Raw genomic sequence first — 26,764 nt, 5'->3', positions numbered from 1 at the left:
AATATTATCTTAACCACACGCACTTAGGTGGAGCGATAAGTTAATGGCCTCATTTACTTCCACGGGTTCCATGGACCTGCATACCAAGCACTATTTAATGAAGTTTACCATGTGAACACAAACGTAAGTAGACTTCAACAGCTTCATTTATTATGGCTTTCTAGAATACTTGATTCTGATTGTCTGGTTTTGACAGACATATTTGTATAATGACCATATAGCCCCAAACATCTAAATGAATTAACTAGTCTCTGTCTCGTATCTTTCTATGGTTTCTTTTCACATTTTTCCAATATTCTAAAAAATTTCAACTCAAATAAATCATCCTTTGTGTCCATTTATTTATTTGTTTGGCGAGTACTCAAATAAATCCATTTTAAATCCTGACAGGGTGATCTGGATCTCGCACTGTATTTGGAATACAATATTTCCTTGCTGTTTCACAACCCTGGACCGATCACAACCCACAACGGTCCCAATGTGACTACTGTGTAGTCAAAAAGCCACTTCCTACAAACACACTCAAGCTTTTTCAAAACAAGTGTGAAGCAAACAGTTCCACAGTGTGTAATGCCTTTTTTTCTGTTTTCAGCAAGGCATTTAAATGACTTTAACAGCTCTGCTTTCTGACTGCAGGTCAGTTTTCCTGCCTGTAAAATTACCACAAATCTGTGGCTGTTTCTTATCATGTAATTGCAGCACATTAACTTCATGTGCCTGTTTTTTGGCATTTTATCCTGTGTAATGTTTCTTATCTTCTCTCAAACAGTGGCAAGAAACTTTTGGCATTATCTTAGGATAAAAAGGCAACATTTCTGTGTTAAAGAGCTCATTCAGATGGACTACAGGTATTTCTGTGTAAAACTCCCACTTACCATCATCTGATAAAACAATAATCACTGATTTGTTGTTGCAGGCCCTACTTTGCTACAAGTCACACAGGAACAGATCATGGTATCAGTCTCAAACTGCTAAACACACACAAAAAAAAAAAATACTAGATAGGCATATCATGGCTTCTTAATTGTTATTCTTTCAGTTCCCATGCTGCACACAGATTACACAAACGATGACCAGACTTAAATCTCAGACTAAACCAGACATGAGACTCTGCACCTCAGTCTATTTTGAGTAGGCTATGTGGGTTTCACTTCCCAATCCAGTCAGTTCATCTTGCCTGCTGGACATACTGAAAGGGTGAATCTTGTCTAGCTAGGTTTTGCTTTGCAGGTTGAATGTTTTTAAATCATGCCCAGGTTAAATTTTGCATCAAATTTCAAAATGATATCAAATTATAATTAATATATCAAATCATATATAATCTGATAATGTACAGTATTGATTTTTGTACATTTTTATTTATTAATATTTGTTATAAATGTATACATTTCTGGTTTATCTTTAGGATTATTAAGATTAGCAGTTTTTCAAGGCAATCAAGCACATTAAAACCCATTTAAGCCCACCGGCAACTATAGTTGCCGCAGTTTATAGTTGTCATTTTCTTTTTGTAAGTAAGTTTTCTAGATGTTATCCATGTTATATTTCTCATTGACATGCAAGTAAACAACCAAATAAAGGATTTCAAGAAAAAATAAAGGTATCCACTTCCTTCCTGTCACATGAGGCTGTCAACTTCCTACCCCTCCAGGAAGCATGGCGAAGGCAAACCTTCCCAAAGAAATGTAATTTTCATATTACTAAGTTTTTCTTTTTGACATGTATATATATCAATATAATCATGAAGGTCTCTAGAATCATCCAAACATAACAAATCTTCCAGGAGATCTTAACCCTTTAACTGACATATCTACTGTACAGTAGACCTTAATTTAATTGGGAATAAATCTGTCAAAAGGAGGAGATGGGAGAGCAATCTTTCCACAGCTCTACTGCCCCTCTTCCGTGTCTGCTTTTGCCATGGGGGGTGACAGCAGCAGTTTACTAACTTCAGGCAGTCACACAAAAGGAAGATTGGAAAGATAAAGAGCTAACACATGGGATTAATTGATGTAGATCATGTTTTTCACCCTTTAATGACATTATGTCTCGTAAGGGGCAAAATATTGAGGCCCCTTTATCCAGTTTGGATGCGTTCATTCCAATTTGTCAAGGACCCTAATTAATTTTATGACTAGTGGCTTATGATTCCATTGTAATGCTGAAATTCAACCAAGTAATGAATTTACATTATTATATGAAATCACCTATTACAGTAAGCCACTGAATACTATGGGCCTAAAAAAATGCATAATTTTCTTTCAGGTATACCTTTTTTATTATATAGATTATATTATTTTCTTCATACTATTTATTTTTATTTATTTATTTTCATTTAACACACTTCTAAGAATGAAAATACCTGCATGTTCAATAATAAGTAAATAAATAAACAAACAATCATGTGTGTAGCCTACAAATGATACTTATTTAAATAATCATATATTTAAAAAGAATATCATTAATTTCATGAATATCAAGGATTTTTGTCAAGGCTAATTCATTTGACCTTATCAATATGTGCCTATTCATAGTTTCATTGTTTCATAGTTTCTTTCTTCTGTTGAGCACAAAAGAAGATATTTTGCAGAAGGTTGGTAACCAAACAGTTAAATGCGTAATTTTCTTTCAGGTATACCCTTTTTATTATATAGATTTCCTTCATTCTAATTATTTTTATTTATTTATTTTTAATTCATTTATTGATACACAGTACCCTGTTGGGTCAACTTAATGGATGCTCTTTGTTCTGTACTATGTTCCACGATTTTAAGACAAATGGATTTATTGTGTTTTTATATTCAAGAGATTATAAGCTAGAAGCAACTTTTTGGGGAGTTGCATTGAATGTTCTTCGAATTTTATGCATAATTAATTTGTTTATGATTAAAGATTGATCTTTTGAAAGCAGTTATTTTGAGTTAGATGCCAAATGCTGTCCTCCTATTCAAATTTGACATTGAAGGGGTGAATACAACATATTTGCCCACCGGCAACTGTAGTTGCCGCACATTCAAATACGATTTTCAAGAAAATAAACTAAAACCTGGGGAAAATAAATGCAGAACATGTTCACATAGGATCCTATTAACATGACTATATGCATGAAACCATTCAGAAAAATTTGGGCACAAATGGGTTAATTCTCATTGCTGTATTGTATTTATATTTGTATAATTGTCACTGCATCTGTCCATTTTCTGTAGTGATTTAAATAACCTCTCTTGGCAGGAGTGCCTGCTTAGAACAGTGGGTCAAGCTGCAGCACTTGTGAGGGTGCAGGAATGCTTGGCTGTCTTGTGTGTTATTTCTGTATCCTGGCAGCCTGCTGCCGGTACATTTCGTACACACAAGGCGCGCGCACACAGTCGAGTCAGTCAAAGCTTTACCTTTCCTCAGATCGCCACACCCACCTTCTCAAGAAGCCCATTGTGTCTTTGCAGGGAGGGTTTTCTTTGTAAACCAGTGACATTGAAGGGAGGAGGGGCCACCGCCTGCTTTTCCTTTCCCTCTTGGTCATGTGACACATTCCCCTTCCAGTAACTATGGCAACCAGCACTGGTCCAGCCTGTATCTTGCTGTTATGAGCAGGGGAGGAAGAGAGAAAGAAAAAGAGAGGAGAGACAGCCCAAAATAAACACACTCGTCCCAGCAGCTGTCAGAGATCGCAGTAAGTGCCCTTCACTTGGCTTCTTTGCTTTGACTGTGTACTGCTTAGTGTGCATGCTGGTGAATAAATAAAAGGCATCCTTACTGGCTGCTTTGTTGTGATGGATGACATCATTACATATTAAATTAAATATGAGATTCTGCAGGCGCTGGTGTGGGATGCTAGTTAAACAGGGCTGCATACATAGACGATTGTCAAAGAGACATTAGGATCCCTATCTGGAATATTATGGGTGGATTTCTGCAACTGCGTTTTTATAACCTGGGATGAAGTCTCAGTGGGATGTGTGCTTCCCATTAGCTTTTTAAGACGGCTCTCTGCCAGCACGGTTTCTTAAGTTGTGATGGAGGGACTGGGCCTTTTGTGCGCTGTTTAATTAGCAAACTGTGCCAAATACAAGCAAAATTCTGGGTCACCCTTTTCTGCTGTAGAGCATCCATATGTGGAACGTCCTTGTGGTGCTGGATGCAGGGGGATGCAGTGTTGTTAAATTGCAGAGAAATCTGAATATAGTTATCGTTTGAGGCATGAAGTATCAGCAGACTGGAGAATCTGATTATTTGAAATCGTAAAACATAAGATATGAAGAATGAAACATAAGATATTATATTGAATTAATTTAAGAATGTTAATATTAAAATATCTTTGTTTTGTTATTAAAGAATGCAGACATTTTTGTATAAAATAAAGTCAAACAGTCTATATAATTTATACAAAAATACAATTAATTTTATTATTATTATAATAATTATTATTATTATTTTTATGACATGGACATGCTCTTGATAGGTTTTGTTAGATTCACTCATATATAACTCTTCAGTCTTCAAATATCACATATGAAATATTCAAACACAAGGTCAAAGCACAAACATATAATGTTACAGATCATTTATTTATATATGGAGTGGGGTTCATTTATCCTGGCACTGTATGTATTAATATGCATTCTGATGTCAGTCATTTCACATACACAAAGCAAAGTTTGTCACTACATTGAAGGGAGTTATTGTTATCTTCTAAGATGTTATAAGATGTCAGTTTGTGTCTTGATACTACTTGATGCAGGCCTATGATTTAAAATGCTATTTTATCATTGTATGTAATGGGATATGATTGATAACAGTATAGCCAGTAATGTTCTGTTGATTTCTGACTTCTCAGTAAATCACATAAAACAGTAAGCTTTATATCTGTTGCATCTGTAAATCTTGCAGCAGCTGTTGGTCCATCTTTTCATCTTAAAAGAAAGAGCCTTTGTTTTTGGATGTGTTGTGCTTCTTTGTTTTACAGGAGCACAGGCATTTCTTTTAATCTGAACTGTAGATTAAGTAATTTCATTGTGGAATGCTGTTTAGATTCTCTCCCGTAAATTATTTTCTTTGTGCAGTAAGACCAAACAGATGTAGAGCATCACTAGATGAATTATGTTTCTAGCCTTGCTCGTACTTAATTTAGATTTTAGGTTGAAAGCCCTCAAATTATACATCTACAAGCAATAATAACCTAATTAGTGCTGACAACAGTATCACTATTACTAATACTCATCCTTAGGGTTTGGGATTTTAGCAAACTTCATTTATTCAGTTTTGGGAACTAAATCTTCCCTGCATTGTTTGTGCTGTACATATGAGTGAAAACTTGCAAAATCAAATAGACTGATTGGATCAGAGACCTATATTTGTTTCAACTTGGTCCAGTAAGTAAGCAGTCCCCCAAAACAGCATCCAGGCAAGCTATTTTGTACATACAAGCATCATTCTAGATGATAAAGATTTTGATCTAAATAAAATCTAGTTAAATCTGACTTTCTAAAACCTGGACCGTAATGCATTTAGAGCAGAAGCACAGGGCTGTGCTAGTGATTCTAGAGAATACTGCTTTCTTTCTAAATGACTTCACTACCAAAGAATGTGCTTTTCACATTAGTTAAGCTGTGAAATCTGCTATCTGGCATGCAGGATCTAGGAGTGCTCCTTAAATCAATCTAGACATTCTAAAATTTAGTTGGGACAATATAAGTGTGATTGTAAATCTATTACTGTAGAGATAAAAACTGTGTTAATATGCAGCTGTATTTGAAGATGTGGGGCTTCAGATTTGTAAACAGGACTTATAGATTATGGAGATATTAAATATAGCTATATACTGTATGCACACTTTTCAAAATGTTGGGTTTTTTTTTTTTAAAGAAGTGTCTTATGCTCACCAAGGCTGCATTTATTTGATCAAAAATACAGTAAAACAGTAATATTCTGAAAAAAAAAATTCAGTTTAAAATGAAAGTTCTCTATTTGTATGTATTCTAAAATGTAATTTATTTATGTGATTATAAAAAAATAAAATTAGCAGTCATTAAAGGCAGGGTAGGTAAAAAATTTATAAAAAACTTTTTTTCCAAATTTGTTTAAACTTTATTTATATATCAATACATAATTAAAATGTAAGTACTCTGAAAAAGAAAGTATAAAAATCGAGTGTCTGTAGACCTCTCACGACTGTTTTAAAGACAGCTCATTATTTCCATTCACTCCACCCCCTCCCTTCTGGGCTCCTATAGATTATTTATCGTCTCTACTACGGCTCGCAAAGTAATGTTATGTTAGCTATATTATGCAGCTACGTGTGCTAATGACACATGCTTCATGAAAAAATAAACAAAAAAATATGTATGATCAAAATACAAAAAGAAAGATTTACCTGTCCAGCAGAAATAAAGCCATCAAGGAGTCACTTTTCAGCCCCTTGAGTTCCCTCGGTTCTCGCCATCGCTGGAAAGCCACGCCGATATTAACTCGCGTTTTATTTCTTTGTTTATCCAAAGACTTTTTGTTCATTGCCTTTTCTTGTACTGTTACTGTCTTCCTTTTTTTGCCTGGTTTGCCTTCACTAACTGCATAGGCCGGTACTGTGAATTTTGCTTGCTGTTTCTCTGCCATTGTTTTGGTATTCCTAGGATCCGTGCCTCTTGAATTCCTCAAATCAAACGTGCGCGAGCAAGTGGGCAGGTCATGTGTGGCAAAAGGGTGGTTGCCATGGTTGCGAGAGAGTGACGCCTAAACCAATCCTATGTTTCGTCCCGAATGGAAATAATGAGCTGTGTTTAATACAGATTAAACGGTCTAGAGTCACTCCATTTTTATTCTCTTTTTATCAGAGTACTTACATTTTAATTATGCATTGATATATATAGAAAGTTTAAACAAATTTGGAAGAAAGTTGTTTACACATGCATTACCTACCCTGCCTTTAATTCGGGCTTCAGTGTCACATGATCATTCAGAAATTATTCTAATATGCTGATTTGATATACATATTATTGTTATTATTAAATTCATTTTAAATATGTATTTGATTATTTTTGATCATTTTAATGAGTCCTTGATGTATACTAATTTCTAAAAAAAAAAAAAAAAAAATTATGTATATACAGTACAGACCAAAAGTTTGGACACACCTTCTCATTCAAAGAGTTTTCTTTATTTTCATGACTATGAAAATTGTAGATTCACACTGAAGGCATCAAAACTATGAATTAACACATGTGGAATTATATATGGAATTATATACATAACAAAAAAGTGTGAAACAACTGAAAATATGTCATATTCTAGGTTCTTCAAAGTAGCCTTTTGCTTTGATTACTGCTTTGCACACTCTTGGCATTCTCTTGATGAGCTTCAAGAGGTAGTCACCTGAAATGGTCTTTCAACAGTCTTGAAGGAGTTCCCCGAGAGATGCTTAGCACTTGTTGGCCCTTTTTCCTTCAGTCTGTGGTACAGCTCACCCCTAAACCATCTCGATTGGGTTGAGGTCCGGTGACTGTGGAGGCCAGGTCATCTGGTGCAGTACCCCATCACTCTCCTTCTTGCTCAAATAGCCCTTGATGCCTTCAGTGTGACTCTACAATTTTCATAGTCATGAAAATAAAGAAAACTCTTTGAATGAAAAGGTGTGTCCAAACTTTTGGTCTGTACTATATATATATATATATATATATATATATATATATATATATATAGACTTCCTTGTCGTTTAACTTGTTCAGAAAAACTTGTGTTAATGGATGTTAGATTAAGTATGGCATAACAGAGGCAGGATAAAGCTGCAGGTGATGTTCTTGCTCAACATAGAGAGATAAACTAAAAGTATCTGCACTGCGCTTTGTCACAGATCAGTATGTTACTGATTTTCATAGCAACCTGAATCCAATATACTCTGCATCTTTCAAGGCATAATGGTAGATTTAAAGAGTAATTTAAAATAGAAATTATTTTAAAAAGTGAAACTCTGTGTCACGGAGCAACCCCGTGCAATCAATGTACTTTTTAAAGTGGGTGTTCAGTGAGTGTTGGTGTTTAGCCGATACGATTATAAAAACTCAACACTGAAAGAGAGGAACAGTTTTCCATTTAAAGCTGTACACCACATACTCAGAAACACCTCGAACAGGTGTACATCAACAGATAAGTGAGTATATTTATAATGCTATCTTTGTATTTGTCCTTTGAGTCATATTCAAGAGCGTTCACCATGCCCTCCCTTCACCTTATTAGGAGGCCTATTACATAATTTTTTTATTTTTATTTTGATTGCTTATTTCAGAGCAAAACATGTTTGTAGTTCACAACATTTGTTTTCTTCAGTTGCTTCCTGTGAGCTATGATTTCCCAACAGTCTTTCCCAGCCTTTTCTATCATCTGACATTTTTTGGTTTTGTGAAGAAAAAAAAGTCGTCTTTTTTTTTTTTTTTTTGATTTCCAGATCTTTGCTTGAAGTCTTTCAATACAATGAATCCTTGCTTTAAGTCTGTCAGAAAGATAAATACAACTTTTATAAGATGTCCTCGCCTTTTCTGGGCCTGTATTTGGTTTAGAAAACTATAAAGGGATGACCAAGGAACCAAGACATTTTCATTTTGCCAGACCGGTTTGGATGAAAGGACACTGGATTTTCTCAACCAGTTGGCATTTATTACTCCATAAGACTGGGCAGAATCACCAGAGGTCCTAGTGGTTGATTGTAACCACTGCTTTTTAAATTCCCACAGACAACACAGGCTGCTCCCTGTCCGGACAGAGCATGCTTTACTGAATGACACATTATACTGTTGAAGTAGGGTATCTATTCATTTAGCAATGATTTAGATAACATTTTATTCCTAAAAACACACTGAAAAACTTTCTTTCAGGCTGTTGACAGATTTATGAAGTGATAAAATAAGATATTAAAAATGCCCTCTGTAAAACCTTTAACTCTAATATGTCAACATAATGAAACACTAGGGTTAGGGTATGCAAAATGCACACTTAAATATATTAAATAATTGCACATTTAAATATGCCATTTCAGAACACTTGAAATGCCAAAAAAAAAATAATGCCTTAATATACTGTGAATTAGTCATTTAGGGAAGTATGGGGATGGTTAAATTTGCCTAAGGTGGAAAAAAATTAAATAAATGAAAAAGGTTGAAAACTTAGATAAAAAATCTAAATAAATAAATATAAACCAACTTAAAAAATAATATATCTTTTTTTCTAATAACAAGCCGATTTTTAAAAATGATCCTTTATTTCAGTTATTTGTCACTGACCCTAAAACAAACGACAGAAATGAAGTGAGAAGCAGAACAGATTACAAACAACATTTTGGAGTCCCAAATCATTTTTAAACCTGTGAACGACCTTCCCTGGTGACGTCATGTAGAAAGCCAATCAGATTAAACTGTGGTAATGTACCGCCCATTGCTACCAAAAGTAGGGGGATGTAAAGACAACTACTGTTCTTTCTTAACCGCTCTGCTTAGATTGAAATGCAGAGGAATAAATTCAACATAAACGGAAAGTTTTACTTTATTGCCTTGTGGATTATTCTCATCTGATACGTAACTGTTTACTCGTAAGAGAAATATTCACGTTGGATTTGGTTTACTCCCCCCTCTGTTGCTCCATATTGTGGGATGATGGGATCCTCCGTCCTTCTCGCATTAGCGCCTTTCTGCTGCTGCAGTATGAACGGACTGATCTAGTACATGCGTATTTCGGTTAAAATGTTTTCCGCTGGTTTGGGATTTTGGGAACGACCTCAAGACGGACACGTGTAATAATAAATAATGTCATTGATTTGAGATTAGCTCCGGGGAAGTGAACAAGCAAAGCGTGTCCTTCTTTATTAGTGGACCCATGAAATAAAGGTAAGCACCGACTGCGGTGATTGTTGTTCAGAAACGGATAGTTTGTTGACTGGTGCTGAAGTCCGACTCAGCGAACCGGTTCTTCTGAACAGTTCGTTTTAAAGAACGGGCTCAGAAATGTATATGGCTGTCGATTACGTTTTATTAATAAGTGTGTTTATTGTAATCATGTGTCTCAGTTAAGCCATGATTCAGCTCATAATAACAAAGTGATTTAGAACCTAAAATCATATTTTGCACTTGCATTAAACTAAATTCATGTTTTTCTATGGCAAAAAAAAAGTTTTTGCACGTTTTAATTAACATTTATTCACTAAAAGCAACTGTTTCTTATATATGAGGACAAAACATGTTCCGATGACGTTTTATTAACGTGTCTGCGATTCAGCTGTTATAGTAATTTCGTCCCATCTGTCAAATCCTCGGTTCACCCACATGCTCATAGCATCAGACCAGTAACCAGTTGTCGGTTCGTTACGAATGGGGCATGTTTGAAATGAACTCTTCTCGGTTCATTGATTTAGTGAGTTGTTGACTGGTCCAATTCAGTCCGATTCGTGAGCGAATCCTTCAGACCGGTTTTGTAGTGGTTCGACGGATTCATTTAAAAGATCCGACCCAAAAGAACTGACAAACTTCGCTATCGCTCACAAACAGATCGCAAACATCGCGTACGTTTCTTATGCTTTGTCAAACTCTTTTACGGAGATAAAAAGTCAAATCTTCTGACACACTGACCAACATTAAAATGCAAAAACCTGTGGTGATTTATTAAGCTTCAACGGCTGATGAGCGTTTCGTTTTAGAACTAGGTTTGAAATGACTCGCATAACGCACACATTCCTGCGAACCTAGACGCCTGTTTGTTTACATTTTATGATAATGTTCATATTGACGTAATACACCCATAAATACAAATGCTTTCTTAATTTAACTTTATTCGCCTTCACGTTGTTGCAAATATATGTATACATATTTATTTTTCATTTGGAACCTAAAAAAGTACGCTTTGTGACAGCCTGATTCACCTTTCACATCCATTGGATCTTTTCCATAGAGTGAAGATGAACGTCATTATGTCTGGCATATCTTGTTAACAAAAGAATGTATGGCTTGAATCAACATGAAGCGAGTGAGTCAATGGGGGATGTACAGTTTTCTGTGAACTATATTTCTTTGATAAGTAATTAGTCATCTGTTTGTGTATGCGGAACTATTTCAGTGCACATTAACTCATCTGTATAACATTTGTTAGTGTCACCAAATAATATAAAAAGCAAAAAATGGTGGTTTATTGCTTGTGCAAGTTGGACATATTTATTTCTCCCTACCAAACAGATATACAAAAACAACAAACGATGGTTTACTGCTTGTGAAATTTGAAATATGATATTTATTTAGTGAGTTATATGTTTATATAGACTTCTGCATTCCATGCAGGATTCCTCTGGTCCTTATGTCCTTGATGAACTAACCCGTTAGTGAAGGTTACGGTTGCATCATTGCCTGTGTTTCTGATAATCTCCTCACGCTGTGATGTTTGCCCATGACTAATCAAAAAATAATGTAAAACTGTAAATCTGACCTCTATTTCCATATTGGGGCCTTTTCCCATACCTCGAAGACCCTCTATGTAGCAAATTAGTTTTTTAGTGATTTGATCTTGGATGTTTAACACAGACTCATTGCAGGCATGCTGTTTATGTGCAAGTAATAAAGAAGTTAGTTCTTTTGACTGATTTACTATTTCAATATGATTTGTCTTATCGTAACATTATAATGGCTTAATGTTATTGGGAAGATCATAATGTTGCAGATATTATCCTGAAGGATCCTTTTTGTGCCATAAACCATCCTTGTTTCTTTGTTCCTATCAGGTCAGTGAAAAACCAGAGCGAGGAAGACTCTTTTTGCTGACTCAGCTCAAGCCAGTTGATTATTTTGGCATGTACGCCAGGCTTAGATTAGATTAGATGTTTTACTTTCTAACAACAGCTATCAGTGGGGGAGAGAGAGAGAGAGAGGCGGCTTGTTTTTTTGACCTGGAAACCAGACATGAAAAAGACCGTGGGGTAGATCTATTCAACTGTGACAGGTTAACTGAAAGTTAAGTGACATTTACCAGTAAGAAGACCCAATAGTTTTCATAGGTCCAGCGTGACTTATTTAAAATGGAGCTCTCCTTTGCAAGCTTGCAGACAGTGAAAGATCATGCTGTGGGCACTAAGCTGGCCTTAAAAGGAGATGTCTGCAACTTTTGGCTATATTGTTTAGGCAGCGGACCTGCAGGGATTTATTGCCAACATTTTTGATTTTCAAACAGTGCACCGGCTTTGCCTGAGGTTTTAACGGAAATGTCACGAAAAGTGGAAGTAAAGTGATTGGTTTACTCCAGGGAAAGCACACGTCCTCGTGAATGTAGAGACAGTGCAAGTAAGTTCTGTTTATGTCTGTTCATGTCTTATATTTGAATGTTTTCTATTCATTTGAATTGTCTTCAATTAATTTAGAAAGTGGTTTTGAGATAATTTATGAAGGTGATTAAGAAAGATTTTATTTATCAATTGTTTTTTTATTATTATTGATAGATAGATAGATAGATAGAAACTGATAGTCAAGCGAAAATTGTTTACAATTTGTCAGCTATAAAAATAATCAGAATCATTTGGTGCTAAAAAAAGTAACATCTTTTGCTCTTGATGTACAGTGTGCTTAAATACTTCTTTTTTTCCTTCAATATTGTTTTCAAAGTTGTGAATTTGGTATGGTTATATACAGAATTTGGGATGTAGAGTTGATCAGGCATATTTTCTTCTATTTCTTTCTTGTTAACTTCATTTCATATATGTGCTATCATAGATAGCTTAGTGCAGCTCTTATCGCTTTTAATGGATGCAAACAATGTGCTCATGCTTTTTTTTAACTCATGTAAATCTGGATCACGTAGCACATGGCCTAATGTGTTGTTATAGATTTTATATTCATATGGGTGTGGGAAGGTGAAAGTGGTTGAGAGATCGACCGATATGGGTTTTTCTATAGCCGATGCCAATGTTTAGAGTTCAGAGTCAGCCTTTTGGTTGTGTTTGGTATAAATGACACAGAACATCTAAAGTGCATTCTAATTTCAAACTTACATCGCAGTCTGTTCATTATTAAAATAAAGTACAGTCAACCAAACATTTAAAAGGTTACACTGGGCAGTTTAAATAGACCGTAGTATACCAGTCCACTCTGCTGTTATGCCAAAGACGTTTTTGCTCATGTGAAGAGGATGATCTTTTCCGTCTAGTTTACATAAAAAAAAAAATATATATATATGTATATATTATATATATATAGTACAGACCAAAAGTTTGGACACACCTTCTCATTCAAAGAGTTTTCTTTATTTTCATGACTATGAAAATTGTAGATTCACACTGAAGGCATCAAAACTATATGGAATTATATACATAACAAAAAAGTGTGAAACAACAGAAAATATGTCATATTCTAGGTTCTTCAAAGTAACCACCTTTTGCTTTGATTACTGCTTTGCACACTCTTGGCATTCTCTTGATGAGCTTCAAGAGGTAGTCACCTGAAATGGTCTTCCAACAGTCTTGAAGGAGTTCCCCGAGAGATGCTTAGCACTTGTTGGCCCTTTTGCCTTCTGTCTGCGGTCCAGCTCACTCCTAAACCATCTCGATTGGGTTGTGGAGTGTGGGACTGTGGAGGCCAGGTCATCTGGCGCAGCACCCCATCACTCTCCTTCTTGGTCAAATAGCCCTTGATGCCTTCATTGTGACTCTACAATTTTCATAGTCATGAAAATAAAGAAAACTCTTTGAATGAGAAGGTGTATCCAAACTTTTGGTCTGTACTGTATATATATATATATATATATATATAATATATTATAGTTTAACATTCAGATACATTGCGAATGTGCAAACATTTGATATGTGAAGAACGAGACCTGTGCAATAACCTCCAAATACATCTAGTCAAACCCGCACTCGCTCGTCCTCGTATGCACGCACGCATGCACGCACTCATGCGTCTCGATCTAATGCTCTGTAAATGCAGGATTTTTTAAAACAAATAGGCCTAGCGGAACGCAAAAATTCTAAATCGAATATTTTGCAGAACAGGATCAAACAAAAAAAGGACTGGTCATAATACTTGCATAAAATGTTTGATGTGAAAAAGCGGTTCACTGACTGCGCAGCACAGCCACAAGCGCCACAGTTACGTTTGGGATCATTTTATTTTTAATACTATAGTGTCATTTGAAAACATTGCAATTGTGTTTTAAAATACAACAACGAGCACCACAAAACCATTTAAAGAGTTTTTATTTTAAATATCATTTTAAATATCAGAATCATGCAATGAGCAAGTCTGCGTTTATTAGACACTTAATAATATCACATCAGTTTGTGCTTTTAGAATCGCTGAATCTGCTGCGGTCGTTCCATCACATCTGCAGCAGAGACCTGAACCAGTAAGTTGGTCACCAGATCACACGGTAACCAGTTAAACCGTAACACCGGAGAGCGCCAGGATGTTTTCCTCTGAGGTGCTCGTGCATCGCATTTGTGCTGCCGTGGTACACCATATCGTTTTTGCAAAGAGAACAAAGGGCCATTTTTATTTGATAAAAGTGGTCTCTGTTTTTGTGATAGAATGCAACTTTCTCCATTCCCAGTATGCCATTACGCGAGATGTAAACAGTGTGACGCATCGACACATTTCACGCACGTCGACGTATTTTTGTAATCGACGTAATCGATGACATCGATGTGTCGTTGCAGCACTAGTCTGCATCAAACCATGCTTCTGAACAAATGTGATTCACGGTTCTGGGTGTATTGAATTAATAGGGAATTGTATGATTTTAATTAGAAAACATCACCTAACAAGTCAGCGTTTATAAATCTAAAGTATTTCTGTACATTATTACAATGCAAACACCCTAGGCATGTAAACGGTTATTTTTTTAAATGTCGCGAATTTCCCCTACTTATTAAAAAGCTATGTTAATTACAGTACTGAGCATCATGAACACGATAAACATCAGACAGACACGACCTCAAGTTCAACATATTTAACAAACTACAAACTGCTTATTCTGAAATCTGAATTTATTCAGAGAAATAACTGACTATATACAGTACGGATTTAAAGACATAAACTTTATAAAGCTTTATTTCCAAGATAGTAAGTTAAGCTTTTCATGTATAGAGCAATATTAACAACATAATTCTATTATTCATTGTAATATATTCAAATCAATTTCTGATACTTATACATTCATGTTTTATAATTCCTGAATAATTGTTCATAAAGAAATAAGCCATTTTTTGTTTGATCAGTTACCTCTGTTGTCAGTGCGCAGCAGACACACCCACCTTAACGGTTTAAATGTATCGCTTATCCTGCCGCCAAAGACCGTAAACACGGCATATAACATCTGAAGTAAACATTAATTTACATACACGTAACATTAAAAACGAGTCCCGTTTGAATGATTTGCTTCAAATTGAGTTATTTTAGGACAGCGGTTTGAATGTGACTCAATGGTGCTCTCTGCTGGTAGGGATTAGTAAGATGGCGGATCGAACACTTCCGGTGGCTTCACTTTCTGTTGGCAGTTTCGAACGCGATGAGCGATCCAGTCATATATATAGATCAGTGGGCCGGTCACATATCGCGCCTTATTTCAAATGTAGGCGCGTGGTATGCGCGCTCATAATGGAAGCGACACGGTTGCGACGCGCACGCAGTGCGATGAGCTCGTTTTTTTCAGACGCGTCCGCACCGCATCTAGTTAAAAACATCTCAACTTTTCAGAATGCCACAAGCGCACCGCAGGTCATTTAACTTCCTCACCTTTTCCGTAGCAATGTTGAAAGCTCAGCCAAGATGAAGGAACAGCTGATAGCTGTATGTGTATTTTTAAATTAATTTAGTAGCAGAGCTACTGCAAGCAGTTTTTAGTGCTGCAAATCCATTTATCCATTGCTGAAATTTCCGCGTCTTCATGGAGAGAGCAGGTCATGGTTGCTTAGCAACGGCAGACACCTCAGGAGCGCAACTGCCGTTTTTCCACGCGTTTTTAGACGCGATGTGTGAACGGCCCCTTACAGTTCATACAAAGAGTGACGATAACGGAGACAGCAAAACGTTCCAAAGTGTGGTTAAACTTCACTAGAGTTGATGCAGACAACGCTGGTTGTCATAAATTTTTGCATGTAAGGGCGGAAACACAAGCAATCTGTCAAAGCATCTTTCAAAAGTGCATTTTGTGCAGACAGAGAAATGCAAAGTTTTCGACTGCCTAACACAACACAAAGTAACACAACACAAAGTACCGATACGAATACCTTTAAAGTACCGGACCGTTAAGCAGTATCGGTAAGAGTACTAATACCGTTAAAACCTTAACGATACCCATCCCTACTTATGAAGAGAACAGCCTCTGCAGCAGCTTATTTAATAACATTTGTTTTAAATTAGGAGAATTTTTCAAGCACTTCCTCTAGCTCACTGCTCAACAATGTTGACTTTTGAACATCGCTGGAATCTAATGAGTCACGTAATGTGCCAGAGACGTTAGTCCGGCATGTTTTCCTGTGACTGTTTGAGATCAGTTTGAAAATGTTTGCCTGCATACTGTTGGAATAGTGGGAAACATGGAAGCATTTTGCTTTATGACCTAATGCTTGTGTTATTATGAGCAAAAGCCTGTGAGAAATAGATAATAAAAAAGTGAAGTAGTTCCTACTGAAATGTCAGATTTATTTGAAAAGGATGTTTGTTCAGAAATGAGGAATGTGTGCTTGTTTTTCAAAAGTCCTCTGAAGCAGTGATAATCAATCAGTGTCACCGAAATCACCAAGCTTTTTTTTTTATCCAGGCCAGCTCCACATAGCAATTATTCTCAACCAGTGGCTTGAGTGTAGACTAAACTCTGTCTGTCCAATCAATGGCAGTGTTTGAAGAACCTGTTTGGAAATCATTCTTATTACACTGCTACTATAACCTTGACTCCGTCTTCAATGACATCATCTGATTATGCTGTACTGCAGTGCTTCCCAAACCTGTCTCCCTAATCAGACACACCCAATTTAGTTCTTACAGTCTCTACTAGCGAGCTAATGAGTGGAATCAGGTGTGTTAGATAAGGGAGACATACAAAAAGTGCAGGGCAGTGGGGCCTCCAGGACAGGTTTGGGAAGCACTGCTGTACTGCTTTAAGATCAGGTGGTGAAGTGTGTTCGATGATACTCTCAAATAGCAGGTGATTATTAACTCCTTAACTCTCTGACCTGTGTAGAATCCAATGAGATCAGGAGTTCCATTCTAGATTGGATGTCTAATGCTGTTATCATAAGTTTGGGAAAGACGATTTAATGCATACATGCACACACAGCTTATTTCAGACAAGACATTAGCTGTTCATTAGCTTCATGCTGCTCATTGTCTATACACTGCATTAGGTCTCAGGTGGTTCCCAAATGCCAACATTAGAATAAATGTCCTTGTTTACCAGCTCAGCGTCCAATTTTACTTGTCCCAATGTCCTTTTGCTTCCTTATAGTTCTCTAACTAGCTTGCCATTTGTCTTTTAAATGGATAGTGCTTAATCACAATCATGACATTGACATTCAAAACCCATATGACATTTACTTTCATGGAACCTATAAAGTTATCTTTATCCAACTTGCTCTTTTTTTTGTATAAACCTGTTTCCACCATGGAATAAAAAATAAAGGTAACGGCGACTTTTATCTTAAAATTTTGAGAAGAGAAACTCTCAATTATGAATTCATAACTTGCAATTGAGTAATTGTCCAGTAACAGTAATTTGGATCCGTGCGGCACTTAAAGTGACAGTGGGCTATGTTTTATTTTACATTTGATTATACATTTCTGTACTATGCTTGATTTAAATTTTTTTGATGTAAACTACAATAAATACAAAATTAGAGCCAAACTGAAATGAGACAATAAAGCACAGTTTGTTTTATTTGTATCTTTTTTTATTGAATTTTTCCTTAGTTTATTAATTTTGAGGACTTTTCGTTAGTTTGTTTGAAATTCCGCTGGTTGCTACAATGTAGATGTCATAGCAATCTTATTTACAGGAAATACATATTTGATATGCATCACTATCTTTAAATAATTCACTTAATCAATAAATCACAAAGTTTTGGTCATATGGCCCCCTCAAAATCGTGTTAAATGATCGTAATTACAATATTGACCAAAATAATCGTGATTATGATTTTTGCCATAATCGAGCAGCCCCATATATATATATATATATATATATATATATATATATATATATATATATATATACACAGAGGTGGGTAGAGTACCCAAAAACTGTACTCAAGTAAAAGTAAAAGTACTTCTAGAAATATTTACTCAAGTAAAAGTACTAGTCTTGAATAGTTACTTGAGTAAGAGTAAAAGAGTATCGGATAAAAAATCTACTCAAGTAGTTAGTTACTAGTTACTTTGGGTCATATATACTGAGCCTATTTTTATTTAGATATATAGATAAAATGTATGTAATGTATGTGTGCGTGTATAAATGTATATATTTCATCAGCCTTTACTCCAATTTATGTAATTTATTATAAAACCCTGTCTGTTTACTTAAGTAACAGATATAGGTGTCATGCCATAACATATTTTTAATACGACTGACTTTATATTAAATGTGAATTTAACATTGAAAGTTAATGTGATATAAATATTGCTACTAATCTTTCATTGTTCAGAAAGAGAGCAAATAACATTTACATTATTAAAGATAAAGATAATTTTAAAGACAGTCTAGATTTCAATCACTCTCAGAAACTCCCATTAAAATCACTGAAACTGTTAACACTTTGAAATCAATATCTTAATTAAAGATTCGTACACACATCTGCACTTTGTTGTTTCTGACGAGAGAATTCGCCAGAAAGAGGTATTCAGTCAGTGAGCGAGTGAAGGAAGCACCGGCATTTTAGCGATGACTCATCTGAGCGCCTCTGATTGGCCAATGCTTTAATAAGCTCAAAAGAATCATGTGTGATTGGTTATAATGTGCAGCGCTGTATAAACGCATCTATCTCTGGCTCAGCGCCAGCAAGAAATCACAGATCTGAATTTAGCAGCTGATGATGATATGACTTGCTGAACGTACTCACGCCGGTGTGATTGTATTAAAATTAATAAAATCTTAATCGGCTATTTTTTGTCTTTTGGAAGCTGCATTCAACTTGACTCCCCTCTGTTATAAGCGACACACGTACAACAAACTAATGTCACAGTGGTATCGTGTACTGTAATCGAATGTAGCCCAAGTTATTACCTGTTAAACAGTAGACAGCACACGCGGTGTTCATCTAATAAGGATCTCCATCGCTAGCAAATAATAGCCTTTGCAGATTTCAATTCAGTGCAGTTCCAGCCATGTTTTCAACGCTGCTGATGTTAAACGTTACAACTCCGAGTGAACCGCTTCAGACGCTCAGCGCGTGCGGCAGGGAACTGAACGACTCATTCAAACTGATTCATGAACCAATTCACTCGTTTGCCAATTGGTTTGATCAAGCATTTGAACAGAATTGACTCAAAAGAATGAATCATTCGCGAATGGGCATCGCTCATTGCCCAGAGAAAAGTAGACGGCGCGTTTGGAATAAACTGAAGCATTTATAACTAGTGATGTGCGATACCACTGGTTTCCTATCCGATCCGATACCAAGTAAAATCAAGGCGAGTATCGGCGATACCGATCCGATACCGATACCGATACTTTGCCCAAAAATTACTGTTTGGGAAATTAAAGTAACAAGTAACGTTAGTGTACTCAAAAGTGTCACTTCATACTGAATACGAGACATATTATGGGTTCTTCTTGTTTATTGATGAAGAATTATCATACACAAAAAGAGCCAACTTACATATTTATTGACAGCATCTGAGCAGCATGTATATCTTAAAACGCCTGCTTGAACATCTTAACATAAAACAATAAACATTCACACTTTATGGTTTAGTGACATGTTAATCCGGTCCCCTTGAAGATTTTTAACCTTCCCTCAAAATTTCTCTCATTCACAGGTTTTTGTTTAGGAACAACAACATATTAACAGTTTTTCCTTTGAGTCTGCTCCTTTTTTTGCTCACAACCTCGCCTGCCTTTGAAAAGATTCACATTTTACTCCAAGCTGAACTATTGCAGACATTTTGGTCATTTAATTATTTCATTACTTATTTATTTACTTTATTTTAGTAAAATGTGTCCCTGAGATAATCGCACATCAATTCAGCCGGCCCACATTTAGTTAGGTAAGGTTATCTGCAGAGTAGATCATTTAAATTACATTGACAAGGCTGCATTGGACTTTACAGTACGTTTGCCAGGAAAAGTATTTGATAGGTAAGAAGACAGATAATATTGTATCAGTAGAATAATACTCAGTTGTATTATTCTTCGTCTCATTTGTTTTGACTGATGGTTAAATAGAAATTTCAAAATCTGGGTTCTGACAATTATGAAGTTATTATGGTACTTCTCTAATTATGTATTGTACTAGCCATTTCAATTTGAGTCACAGCATTTTTTTTATAAAATAGAAACTGTATGTATAACCAAAGTTCTAAAACAAATTTGTTTTAAGAATTCAGGGAACTGCCGTTGTTTTATCATTGCCACTAAAACCCAAGCCCCCAAAATACAGCCACATCGCCTCATTTTCTCCCTAGTCTGTACCTGGATAGGGCCTGCCTGCTGCACCAAAGGACTCTGAAAGCGATGTCTGTCTCGCCCTAGCAGCACCTGTACCTCTCCTTTCCTCCTCCTCTGATCGGCTCGTCATGACGTCGTCATATTCTGTCTTGTGATTTATATGTAGATGTTTGATTAGGTTTGTGGTATTACCACAGTACCTCACTGTTTTGTTACACGTGTCACAAACCGCATCGTTTGAGTTTATGGAAGTGAAGTAGCTCCACACGTAACTTCGCTTGCGTTCAGCCATGTCCAATCCGCCGGACTGACACAGCGTGACTGAACAACAACATGTGCCAGCAGCGGACTGAGTGTGAGTGGCTGCTAGCGACGCGTGCTCTGCACTGCAGCCAGTTGTACAGTGCCATATTATGCTCATGACTTGGCAGGCGGAAGAACAAGTAGTTCCGACTAAGTTGGCATTATTCAGATAAACGAGGGTAATTGTGGTTACTTTCCGCTGTCTTTCTATTTCCAATAAACTACATATCTGCTCCAAATTACTGAAATATCGATATTTTGATAAGATAATCGATTCTAGAACATACAGAGCTGGTATCGGAGATATCGATATTTTAGTATTGATCCGCACATCACTATTTATAACATATTTATTGCATTAAGATAAAGTAACGAGAGGAGCGTCGCCCACAGTAACGGAGTAAAAGTAGAGATTTTTCCCCAAAAATGTACTCAAGTAAGAGTATAAAGTACCCATCTTTAAATATAATCCGAAAAGTATTAGTTACCCCAAAAAATTACTCAAGTAAATGTAACGAAGTAAATGTAACTCGTTACTACCCACCTCTGTATATATATATATATATATATATATATATATATATATATATATATATATATATAATAATCCCATGGCGAACAAAAGCTTCTATACTGTTCTGTTCTGCGAAAAAGAAAGAAAGAAAATCAAACAGGTTTCACAATGACATTAGGGTGAGACAGGTTCCCTGTGACCCTGTTTTGCCCTTATCTCAGAAACTGAGAAAAACTTTTCCTGACAGTGTCACGACTGATCGGTCAGTCTATTTCCCAGCATGCCTGCGTGTCTCACTCAAATAAGATGTTATAGTGCCAGGGTGCCGCCACGCTCTGCCCACATTCACTTCTTAGCGACTGGCGAAGGATTCTTCCTTCCTCTCTCTGCTGCCGCCTCATCTCCACTTCCTAAGCAACCGTCTCCACACATGCTGTTTATTTGGAAGAATCTAGAGACACAATGGTGATTTCCTACAGGACCAAGTAATGCAGACATCATTCTGTTGGCTTTGGCTAAAGGCTTTGCTTTCTTTGCCACTACTTTTGCCATGCATTTTGGAGGAGTTTATTTTGATTTGCTTGATTTGTTGAGTCAGCTTAATGGAATGATGTCATTCATATGTGTACGTTTGTTGTTTGCCAAAACCAGTCACACTTATTGATATAGTATATTATATACACTCTTAAAAATAAAGGTCTTTCATGATGCCATAGAAGAACGTTTTTGTCTAAATGGTTCCATAAAGAACCTTTAACATCTGAAGAATCTTTCTGTTTCACAATAGGTTCCTTGTTGCGAATGAAGGTTCTTCAGATTATAAAAAGGTAAGAAAGAAATTATTCTTTAAAAAACCTTTGACTGAATGGTTCTTTGTGGAACCAAAAATGGTTCTTCTATAGCATCACCGTGAGGAACTTTTTGAAGCACCTTTATTTTTAAGAGTGTATTTTAACTGGAACTGATGTGCAATCCATATTTGGGGTTTAATTTCAGTAAAAGTCTTTTTGGACTAAAGTACTTAGCTGTCTAAATTACTGTATGTTTTCATAGTTTATAGCTCTTTTTACCAAAAATGATCATACCTTTAAGCACCCATAATTCTGTTTTAATGTTATGCCAGATAAAATGTTCTATTATATTTAGACTTGCTTTTGGCATTGCAGTAATCTTAATGAATATAATTTAATATGGACTTCAGAAGTATCTTATCTCAAAAGGGTGTATTTATTTATTTATTTTTCTTTGACTGAATCTTCATCCTTTGGGTGATGAACAACATTCCTGTTTGACGTCACGTTTGTTGTTTGTATTTCGGCTTTTTGTTATTGTGAGTGCTTTTTGGGATAAAAGTAATGAGCCAGTCTTCCTTTTAAGATCAGTTTACATTATTTTTGCAGCTGTCCTCTCGTTGACTCCACAAAAGAAGATTTTATTCCACCCGTCACCTATAGTTTGCACAATTGCTGTCGGATTGTAATGTAATTCAGTATGTGTCTATTTTCCTTTCTAATGAAAGTCCATTGAAGTGCTTAGCATCTGTTTGAGAGTTTTGGGTTACAGGCCTATTGAAGATCATTTTGTATTCCATTCACACACTTGGAGTCCACACTTTTCCTCTGCTTGGTTGGCCCAAGCCCCTGACTTCAGGCCAGTTTAGCATTTTTCCTCCCTTACAATGTTTGAGGTTAGGATTTGAACCATGGAGGTTGGTCCTCAAGCAGTACTTCAGGAGAAATCTATCCCCGGCCTCTTGGCGTAGTTAAAGGTGGCGAGAGATCACAGATGTTGGAGTAAGATGCACATCGAAGTAGGAAAGGTATAAGACTGCAGAAGCCTGGCCAAAAAAATTTAAGTTCTCAATAGTTGCTCATAAGCTCCTCATATTTATTTTTCATGTTGTTATTTTCTGGAAATTAATAACAACTGTTGCACTAGTAATAGCCTACATATTAGGCTCAAGATAGAATCCGCTAACTGAATTGAGGAACATATTTGTTGAATGGATTTAAACATGATTTGTTTAAAAAAAATGCAGAGAGTACTACAGTACATACTTATTGGTAGGTAAAGAATAAACAAATATGCAAGCAATGGGAGTAATTTCGGCATTTGGAATTCTGTAGAGTTTTCGGCAGCTTTCTGCCTGTATGATTGCTGAAGATGAGCTGTCAAACCAGTACGACAGTTCTTTCTATTGAACTGCTGTCCAGCTTTTCTGTTTGAAGTAGTTGGGTACACATTGAGCAGTGTGGAATCAAGGTGTTAATCTCAGGTACGTCAGGATGTATTCATGTCCTGTTGGAATTACAAGAATTATTATGCATACTAGCATAAGTGTATACCTTGAGATTAGCAGTACTCGGTGCTATTTACACCCTTTGAAATTATTTATGTCTGTCCTACTGCAAACAGCTAAATGGATGTGTGGAAATCTTTGTTGGAAATGACAGAGAAAAAAAAAATATCTCCTGTATTATCTTGCAAAATTTTAAATGTGCACTAAGTTACACCGGCAATAAAAATGTTATCAATGAAATGTCTGCAATTTTGTTGTTGTTTTTTTCTCACATAGCTTTGCTGTGGTCAAGTGAGAGAAATCATTTTAATAGTTTCTAATTCGTAAGTCTGGAAACTAGTTATTACGTTAATTCTTATGAGATGAAAGCGGCAAAAGACCGAAAGTAAATAATAAAAGCGGTTCATTTTGATGTTGCAATGTTTTCAGATATATTTATTTGGGACTATTTGTTTAAATGAAAGTACATGAAGTTTGATTGGTAAAGTTCTTCCCTTTTGTATTACCTTTAAGTACTTGGTTAAAGTAATAATTATATTTAAAAGTAGTTAATTTTAAATATACTTAACTTAATATACTTAAATATCATGTTATATCTTTATTTATATTTTATCTTTTTGAGAGTTTGATGACTTCAGTCCCTATTCATTTGTTAATACCATAACAATAATGTTGCACAATAAAAATGTTGCACAAAAGAAAGTCAAATTGGTTAAATCCAAATGAGTAAATAATGGCAATTTTCAATTTTGAGTGTACTGTTCCTTTAAGTTGTCTTTGGTTCTCGCCATGCAATCAGTAATTTACCACTGTCATTGGTTTGGTTGATCTCATATCAGGGTCACAGCTGTCTGGCGCTGTGTGTGCTGTCTTTGATTAACGTAGGTAAAGCTAAAGCTTTGGCAGGTCTAGGTCAGCGTCAGTCACAGCCTTGCTGTCTGGAGGCTTGTTTACTTTGCGAGTCCGAGTTAACCCCACCCACAGCACGTGGAATTAGATCAGCATGCCGTACCCACCGGATTACAGTCTTGTTGTCTCTTTCTGAGACCAGGCAACTGTGCACAGTCACGTACAGTAACAACCACATCTGTTTACTTTGCTGAAGTAGGAGATAATATGTAAGATGACACGCGGTTGTTTCCACAGCCAGTTTCAGTCTGTAAGGTGTGTCTGGTGTAATTTACATTTCTAATGAAACCTAACAGAGTAAACATGTTTTATTGCAATTGAATGAAATTGCAGAGTTAAAGAGTCTTAAACAGAAATTGTTGCCCTTTCTGCATTAAACAAATGTTTTCCATTTGGGCGTCTGGATTTCATGAATAAAATTCTTAAGTAATGATGAACAACACCTGAATCATCAATTTAAGTTTTACTAGGGCATGAAAAGTTTTTGCACCTGGCTGAGCATGCCCAAAACATCCATGTGATGTTACTGTTAGAGTTTTAGATGATATGATATAAGATTTTGGATATCATGCTTCTTTTCAAAAAGTTGGCATACTAAAATAACTACTGGAGCAGGAATTTCAGCATCTCTAAACTAGGGCCCTATGAAATCCATTGTATATTTTCCTAAATTCCATTTTATGTTATTTTTTCCAAATTCAGTTTTTACCGTTTACATTTTTCTGGATTCAGTTTTTTTTCCTCAACTCATTTTTAATTGTTAAATTTAATTTAATTTAATTAATCAAAAAGCATGTATAATTAATAAAAATCATGAATCATTTTCACATCAATTTATTACAAGTTTAACAAAAATTACATGTTTAGGCCATCCTTAAAAATATTCTTGTTTGCCGTAACCCGACCGACCCTGTCAATTTAGAACAGACTTTTTTTTTTTTTTTTTTTTGCTTTTAGTCCGACCAACTTGCCACTTGTAAATTTGCATTAAGACCGACCAATTTTTTTTTTACTCTTCAAACAACTAATACAAAAGCAATAAAATAATATTAATTATATTTAAGTAAGTATTGTAAATATATAAATTGCCTAGGCCTACACAACAAACGAAGACTACGTTCTTTCTTTAAAAAAAAAAACCTGTGACGTCATCTATGTTTTTTGTCAAAATGTTTGCGGTCACTGTTCACAAGTCATACGGGTTCGGGCACCATAATACATCTAAAAAAAATCATTAAAACAGCTCTACACCTCTTTAACTTGACACAAAGTTCTGGAAAAACTGTGCCCAGATATTTTCCCATCCCTTCTCCCATCTTGTCTAAAACCGTGACTGTGTCGACTGTCACTTTATGTTCGAAAATCTATTGCACGAATCAACCAACACAAGTTTCGAAAACTAAAATAGGAAAATGATTTTAACGACCTTCTCTCGGAGCGCGTCTAGGTTTTTTTTTATTTATTTTTTTTAATTTTTTTTTTAATTTTTTTTTTTTTTGGAACACGCATCACACAGCAGCTGCAGCTTCGGACACACACGCATGACAGCAAATAATACTTCTGCAAAATGTTTCTCTTTTTACAACAGAAATGTGTATTCTGCTGGTAGTCAGACAGTCTCATACAGATTCGGGCTACAGAATCGCCTAGGGCTGTCAAAATAGCTGAAAAACTAAATTCGAATTTTTTACTTAAATATGATCAAAATGCGAATTGTATTCGAATTTAAAATGCATAATTTCAGTTAGGGTGAAGAAAAGCTTTTTGCTTCTCTTCTGAGGCCTCAAGAGCAAAATATTACTGCACGTTTATTGAAAGCATTAGAATACATGACTGTGAAAAAACAACATATTTAAAATGTTTATGAAGCAATTATTATTAAGTTGCTTAAAGAACTATAAACAAAACAGCGTCATGTATGCATGCATTGTTAAATAAATAAAAAGGGCGGAAATCCAGTCACACAGAATAAATTGTTTTCATTTAAAAACATGAGATGCAGTGGGATGGGGAACAAAAACCCAACATAAAGTCTCGAGATATTTTTAGAAGATTAAATTAAATACATTAATTTTACATGTCTTTCTAAACATGCGGCTCACTTGTGCGAGACGTGAGTCCAACGGTGTCCC

At 35.7% G+C, this 26,764-nt stretch overlaps 1 protein-coding gene across 3 annotated transcripts in view; it reads left to right on the top strand.

The window, feature by feature from the left end:
* The window catches only part of LOC132156292 (protein-methionine sulfoxide oxidase mical3a), a 107,176-nt gene that overhangs the window by 16,416 nt on the left and 63,996 nt on the right, over positions 1-26,764 (top strand). For all 3 annotated transcript variants that reach the window (XM_059565234.1, XM_059565232.1, XM_059565235.1), the window contains exon 2: positions 3,444-3,670. The gene's annotated coding sequence lies outside the window, so the exon portion shown is untranslated. The remainder of the gene's footprint in view (positions 1-3,443; positions 3,671-26,764) is intronic.

Source organism: Carassius carassius, chromosome 13 (assembly GCF_963082965.1).
Source record: "Carassius carassius chromosome 13, fCarCar2.1, whole genome shotgun sequence".
NCBI lineage: Eukaryota > Metazoa > Chordata > Actinopteri > Cypriniformes > Cyprinidae > Carassius > Carassius carassius.
This window is presented reverse-complemented; position numbering and strand designations above follow the sequence as displayed.